Raw genomic sequence first — 7,713 nt, 5'->3', positions numbered from 1 at the left:
AGCGGATTCAGCAACGAGTGAAATGATGGTTGCTTCGTCCCTCCAACTTCTTTTTTAGCATTATTACTTCATCCCTCCAACTTAACTGCGGGAAAGGTGCACCTTTGTGATTTGATGCCTCATTGCTCATTACTACGTCGGCACCATGACTGGGTGCTTCACCCCGGCTGCTCTGCACTGTATTTCGGTATGGCACGTGGACCCGGTAGCTTGATGTCCCACATGTCGGCGAAAGGGACTAGAAGATTTATGAAACAGACCACTCCACTCTTACGACGGAGGAGTACATGACACGACGGCCCAGTGAACTGTCACTTGTACTCTATAGTACTATAGTTTTGCTGTTTCGCACGATCCATCGATACAAACCCGATTAAAGAGGAAAGGGCGGGATTTTTCCCGCACGGTATATGATACTGGCCAGACATTTCAAAGGCAATTTTAATGTATGCAAACAGAATAATTAAGTAACAATATGATATCTAGTAAAACTAAAAATACATATGATTTATTGTGTTAGAGTGTAGTAGTAGTGCTGTATTGCATAATTGTTAGATGTAACATGCGAGAACGTGTAGAGATGTAGTTTTGGAGGGCCTACAGAGAGAAAAGCGTAATACGTTCACCGAGCTTCAAAATAATGTGATTACAGTCACTATATATGTTTTGATGTGATTATACGGTCACTTGCTCACGGTTCAACATCGGATTGCACTCTGTTGACCGGCCAAATAGTCTGCGTGGCACCACGTTCACTAATTAAATTGACCACGTTCCTTGTGGGTCCTACCTGTCAGTTCGCATAGGGAAAAGGTTAGATAAACACAAATTTATGCAGGAGCGACAAGACTCCGGCCCGTGCGCGGGAATCACCTGGTTGTGTATGTGTCTGTCAGGGCCTGATGTGTGCGCATGCATGTGTAGGTTGAGCACTTGAGCGTGAGAGTATGTGTTGGTCGTCTGGTGTACCGGTGTGTGCATGCATGCGTGCGTGCGCGTGAGTGTTGCATGCGTGCGTGGCTGTGAGTGTACGTGTGAGTGTTGCGTGCGTGCGTGGGTGCATGTGTTCGTGTGAGTGTGGCGTGCATGCGTGTGTGTGTGTATAATCACCACACCAGCTCTTGTGTGTTAAAACAGACGGCTCAGCATACCAATACAAGACCAGCTTGTCCGCCGTGCCCGCGGTCATGAGTTCGAACCACCGTCCAATATTTTTTTTGTCGTTTGTTTTCATTCTTACTAGCAAGATGCCCGTGCGTTGCACGTAACATCAAGATGCATTTGTATGACTATTTTATCTTGTGAGAGAAAAGGATGAACGAGGGAAGGCCTTATTTGCAAATGTGGAGAGGTGTGTGGGTGCCTTTTTGCAAAATTGTCATAGTTTCTTTCCTATCCGTCAGATATAAATCGGACGACCTATATTGCAGGATGGTAGGCACACCATCATCACCAACTCTGTTTTTATAAGAGTGTATTTTATATTTTATAAGAGTGTAGATGTAGAGTAGATACAAGCCGACAGGTGGGCCAGATGCTAATGAGATAATGTGATGCAACACTAGAGATGCCACGTGGAGCGTTTAACTGGTCAACTAGTCGTGTCTTGAGCAAATACAGAGTTGTACGGTGAGCCCGTGACTGTATAATAACCAAAAAACATAAACGGTGACCATAATGAGTGGATTCTGAAGTCCAATGTACGTATCATGCGTTCGCTTCAAATACAATGATCGTCACTGTATATATCGCGAGAGAAAGATGAAACATGCGTGAATGTGCTGGGGGCTTACTTTTTGAGGGCCTGGAGATAGTTTGTGTGGGTACGTGAAAGGAGCGTAGGGGGGTATGCGATGGAGGGAGAGATGCTCTTCATTTCTCTTTATTATGACTAACTTTATATATAGTATAAAAATATACAAATTCACAGTGCGGAATAAATATCATTATGGGCACCATGCAATGCAAATTAGAGTTCATACTCCTCCATATAACTTTGTAATGTTGTATATATGTTGAAATTCTAAAATAATTTTTTGGCCACACTTTATTCAAAAGGAATGTTGTGTGCGACATAAATGTGAAGAGAGGGCTTTTTAGATCAATGGGGTACGTGATGTAACATGTGTGAATGTGTAGTTGATGCATTTGGCAGGGCCTAGAGAGGTATGTGTGTGTATCCACGTGTATTAGGATGGGATCATGATATTTGCAATTCGCGTAAGGAACGGTCATTGATCCATCAGACATCTAGATTCTATCAAATTTGAGCATGTCTATGTTATTATTCGACACAATTGATCCACATAGTTAGTATTTTGAGCTCCAAACAATGCATTGCTTTAGAAATCGAATATAAACATGAGTATAGTTCATGTTGCGTGTGTAAAGCACATTATACATACAAAAGTTACACAATGAACATTATAAATAGCTACCTATGAACTAGCATACATTTGAATTCAACTTAAGGTGGTTTAAAAAAATCGAATTCAACATGAAGTCCATTCAGTTATTTGAATTTGATATCATGGCATTTGTAAATCATACCTAAATTGTGGGAGCACCAATCTTTGCTCTGATTTTGCACATAATAGCATATGTAGTCGTGTACAAAACAGATTCAAATTTAGCTCCTCCATTCCAAAATAATCGTAGTTATAGGATTTTTAAGTGCCAAAATTTCAAAAAGAAGTGGATAATTTAATGAGGTTTTCAACCATACAAGGTCAAATTTAATGTTGTCTATTTAGGTCAATCCTCAAAGTTCAAGAGTACTCTAAACGTGAATGCTTGTGTTTCAAAATTTCGAACGAAGCGCCAAAAGAGCCTCTACTCGCCCGAAACCGCATGAGACCAATGTTTGGTAGTACAAGGAAATTACTTCTCTAATAACTCCGACCCGTGAAATCTACCGGCCCGACGTCCAAAGGTCTAAACCGGGGTAGGTTTGTAGCTTCATCTAGATGCACACAACCGCCTCCGAAAAACATTCATAAACAATGGCCGCCTAAGCACACATGTGCGTGGCCGAAATCGCTCCCGCCCACTATTTGGGACACCTAGGATTACCATCCTACCCCGAACCGCAGTAGGTCCGAAATTTAAGAGGGGGGCAAAGTTTGTACTTTCCCCAAATTTCAATCAAGCGTGTCCCATCTTCTGTTCAAAAAAGCCAAAAACAAGCGCGTCCCAAACCGAAACATGGTTCTCCCCCTCCCCCCCGCCTACCCATTGGATTCCCCATTTGTACTCTATGGGCGCAAAAACTACCTCTCCACCAGCCGCGAAACCCTGGCATCCTCCGTCCGCCACCCCATCCCACCCATCAACCGCCGCCCTCCTCCATCACGCTGGAGTTGATACCCCGACGTCGTCGTCCACTGCAACCTCAACCGCAGTGCCCTCTACGGCTAGTAGTTGAAGCCAAGGCCGAGTCGTCCGTACCTAAGCCAGTTTAACCATGCCGTCGTGCGCCTCACCGCTGCCACTCCAACTTCGCCACCCTCCGCCGCACCAGAGTTGTTCCTGCTACTTCGTCCTTCGCCGCCTCGGATCTGCTTCCCCTCCGCTGATATATGGCCACGGCAACACAGTCAACAATTTGGCCATGGGTTTGTCCAAGGATCCACGGTTCTCCAAAACATCGGTTCCCCCGGGAGAAAATAGAAGATCGCCGCGACATATGGAGGAGACCACACTGGCAACCGATAAGGGTACTCCTCTTCCCTTATTCGTGCAAATCTTACGTGCCTGCTTGCACGGTATTCATCCCACAGAAGACACTAGTTGACCGCATCTTCTTGATACTAGATGTTCCTAGTAACTCGCGATGCACAAGGTTTCTCCTCATATACTATTTCACCTTAGCTAGAGGTCCGTCGCCCCCTGAATGTCAATTCCTGGTTAGTTGATTCCCAATTAACGGAAGCAGTCCCCGGCGTAACAGGTGCTAGTCCGCCTATTACGCCGGGGAAGTAGCGCCTCTGTGTTTATCTTAGGGGCTTGTGGGGCCTAGAGTTACTGGCGCCCGATCTAGAGGTCGTCCGGGATTAAAGGGGTGGCCTGGGGGCGCTGCCAAGCACGGCGGTGGTGTGAGGTCTAGGGGAGGGTGGGGTGGCGGAGGCAGGGGTCTGGGCCGGTGGTCGCTGGCGGTTCGAGAAAGATCGTCAACAGTGACTGGCGGGAGGTAGACGAAGGCCATCTGCCCGTTCCTTATAGATCGGACGGTTCATTAAAAAAATCGACTGGCCTATTTATTTTCAGTCGACTGTTATCTTGATATGACCACATGTGGTGGTGTGCTGGAGGAGTACCTTCATTTCCTGTGCTAGTATATTACAAAATCATACGGAGTAGAATCTAATTTTGTTTGCCATGCAATGTTGTAGAGCTATCATATGTCTCCTGTCATTTATTTTTCAGCCACATGCTATCTGCTACTTTTACAGTGCACTAGTTCTGCACATACTTCAGCCATACTCTCACTATTGTGTTTTTATGCAAGGGTATTTCAGAGTCTGCCTCGAGAGAAGCAGAAAATAAAAGAGAGAAGTTGCTCCAATTTTCTATGCGGGTAAGCACGACACGTTACATCGCTATAAAGGGTGCAGTGTCAGCAGATGGAGACGGTAAACGTAGCTCTGAAGTTGATGACCTTGCTCACAATGAACCACCATCCTAGGTGCTTGCTTTAACTTCGCGGTGTCATATGTGGTTGCATGTTCCATATGTTGTCTAGCTTGTATTCGAAAGGCCGAAGTCGGTCTTTATTAAGATAAGGAAAGATATTTTTTACATGAACCACCATCCCGTGAGCACCAGAAGACAAATAGCTAGTCAAGGCACTGGCCGAGCCATTGACAAGCCCAGCAAAGATAGGCATCACCTGGAAGCCAACTAAAAAGCCGCGATGGTGGCGAAGCAGGCCGCTTCGCACCAGGCTCTCAAGTCCTGGATGATCATGCTCACCACTCCATCCGGATGTCTAGCTTGTATTGCTTCCAATTTGGTTAAATTGCATCTGCTTAGCTTACACATTATACCTTTGAATATGACATGCCTTTCTGTTTTTGGTACATACTAGTACATCTGTGTATTAACCAAGTTCTTACATCAAACTATGTTCTTGTGTATCCCTCATCACTCACTTATGATGAGGCAATCAGGCAAGTGGACTACTCCTCATTTAAAGAATGCAACGTCAGCCTCCCGGAATGATTCTCAAGAAACAACATGGCTAGATGAAGATAGTGAACGTAGATCTGTAGTTGATTACCGCATTTCCCCTACACTAGCATCGCAGGTGCTTTCTCTAACTTGGCATCGTGATATGTGGTTGCATGTTGCATATGGTGTCTAGATTGTAATTCTTCCAATCTGGTTAAACTGCATGTGCTATACTGCTTAGCTTATACATTATACATGTTAATGTGACATGCCTTCTTGTACATAGTACATAGTACACCTGTCTATTAAGCATGTCCTTACATAAAACTATTGTTTTTTGTATCCCGCATCAATCAATATGACGAGACACCTTTAGTATATGCAGTGCGATATTAGTTGCATCTTTCATATGATTTATAGCATGTGCTACTTCTAATTTGTTGAAATTCCATTTATGATGGGATGATTTTAACTTGGCAGAGTCATATTGGTTGCATCTTTCATGTGGTGTCTAGCTTGCATTGCTTCTTATTTGTTGGAATGGTTTCTGCTTACTTTACACAAACAGATGTGAACATGCCATGTCGTCCTGTTTTTCGTACATATTCCATCCTGGTATCATGTGTTTGCCTTACATCAAAGTAGTGATTGTCATTATCATGCATGAATGAGTTCTGACGAGAAAATTTTATTGCTTTTTCTTGTCGGTGATACGACCATTTTACATCATGCTTTTATATTGATATTTATTGCATTATGGGCTGATATTACACATTATGTCACAATACTTATGCCTATTCTCTCTTATTTTACAAGGCTTACATGAAGAGGGGAAATGCCGATAGTTGGAATTCTGGGCTGGAAAAGGAGCAAATATTAGAGACGACAAGGGGAAGGCCGTGAAGTCGGCCGAGGCGTAGCGGCTCGCGGCGCTGCGGAAGGAGCGGGTCATCTTCCCCCCAAGCTTGGTGCGAAGGAGCTGAGGGAGAACTACTACCTTTTCTGGTCGGCGGAGACGCGAGCGCATCCGCGCACGAAGGTACTCCCCGCCACCGCTTGGAAGAAGGCCCCAAATGGATACCCTTTCTTTGCTCTGTTCTTCTACTGCGGGCTCTGCCCGCCCTTTCTGAATTCTTCTGCGACATCATGAATACCTACGGATTCCACCTCCTTGACTTCACCCCCAATGCCGTTCTGACCATGGCAGTTTTCGCACATCTCTGCGAAAACTTTGTCGGAGTCCTTCCCAACGTAGCCCTCTTCCGCCACTTCTTCATACCCCGGGTAGAGAGAGGAGAATCTTTATCCGGCGGAATCGCCTGGATCTCAAGGGCCGGCAAGAAGGAAACGTATCTGGAGGGAGAATTCCGTGGCAAGTGGGAGGAGTGGAGGGCAGATTGGTGCTGGATTGACGAGGAGAACCCGCAGCCATTCACCACCCGCCGCCGAACCCCAGTGGCACGCGGCAGCGATTGGAGTGACGTGGCTCTGGAAGACGACAGGCTGAAGATTGCCGTCACCAGGATCCTGCGCCTCAGGCTTGCCGGGCTTACTGTAGGCGCTGTTGGCGCAGACTTTCTTCGCCGCCACATCGCCCCCCTGCAGGAACGGGGGAGGCCCACTTGGGAGTTCAAGAACGCGGCAGACATCATGAGGCTGCGGCCGGGCCTCAATTACAACTTCACAGTCCTGGAGCTCAACGCGATGATTCAGGAGCTCTTCAAGTATGACCCCCAACATCCCAAAGTTTTTAGGTTGCCGAGGGGCGTCGTTCCGCTGTGCAACAATTCCTCGCTCGACCGCAACCGTGCAATGATGCCGAAGTGCGACTCGCATGGAATTGTGCCAACTTGGTAGGAGCCTGCAGACGACGTCGTGCAGCAGTTCTTCGATGACTTGGTGAAAGTGCCAATCCGCTCCGACGAGAAGGACAGCCTCACCCGCGACACCACGGATGCGGAGATGGCGCTCATCGCCACTAGGCTGGAGGAGGCAGCGGCAGCCGCAGCCGCAGGCGAATTTGGATTCACTGTGGAGGAGGCAGATGCAGCAGAAGCGGCAAGCCGTGCCGAGCGAGGGGAGCCTGCCGGCAAGAAGGAGCTTGCCGGGCGTGGCGCCGAGCCGAGCGAGCCCGCCAAGGACACGAGCGGCTCGCTGGAAATCAACTCATCTTCCACCTCGTCTTCAGACAGCCCACCACAGGCAGAGCCTCCATCCCCACCAAGAAGGCGTCTCCGCAAGGCCGGTGACGTGGCGGAGCAGCAAGCGGGTCAACAGTCACCACGCCGCGTGACACGCTCCACCGCGGCAAACACCGTTGCCACGGGAGCGCCTCATGCTGCGATGGCAACTGGAGCGGAGTCTAGCCGGACCACCGCTTCAGTTCCTGCCGCTGCTCACGCCGCGCCGGCAGCCGGAGCGGGGGCGTCTCAGACCACCGCCACTGCTCCCGCCAAGCGGCCAAGGGAAGCTTCTCCTCCATCTCCTCGCGCCGGGCGCGCGCCAGACTTCGACTTCTCCGCGTTCAGCTCCGGCGAGGAAGAA

The sequence above is a fragment of the Triticum dicoccoides genome, chromosome 3A (assembly GCF_002162155.2).
Source record: "Triticum dicoccoides isolate Atlit2015 ecotype Zavitan chromosome 3A, WEW_v2.0, whole genome shotgun sequence".
Lineage (NCBI taxonomy): Eukaryota > Viridiplantae > Streptophyta > Magnoliopsida > Poales > Poaceae > Triticum > Triticum dicoccoides.
This window is presented reverse-complemented; position numbering follows the sequence as displayed.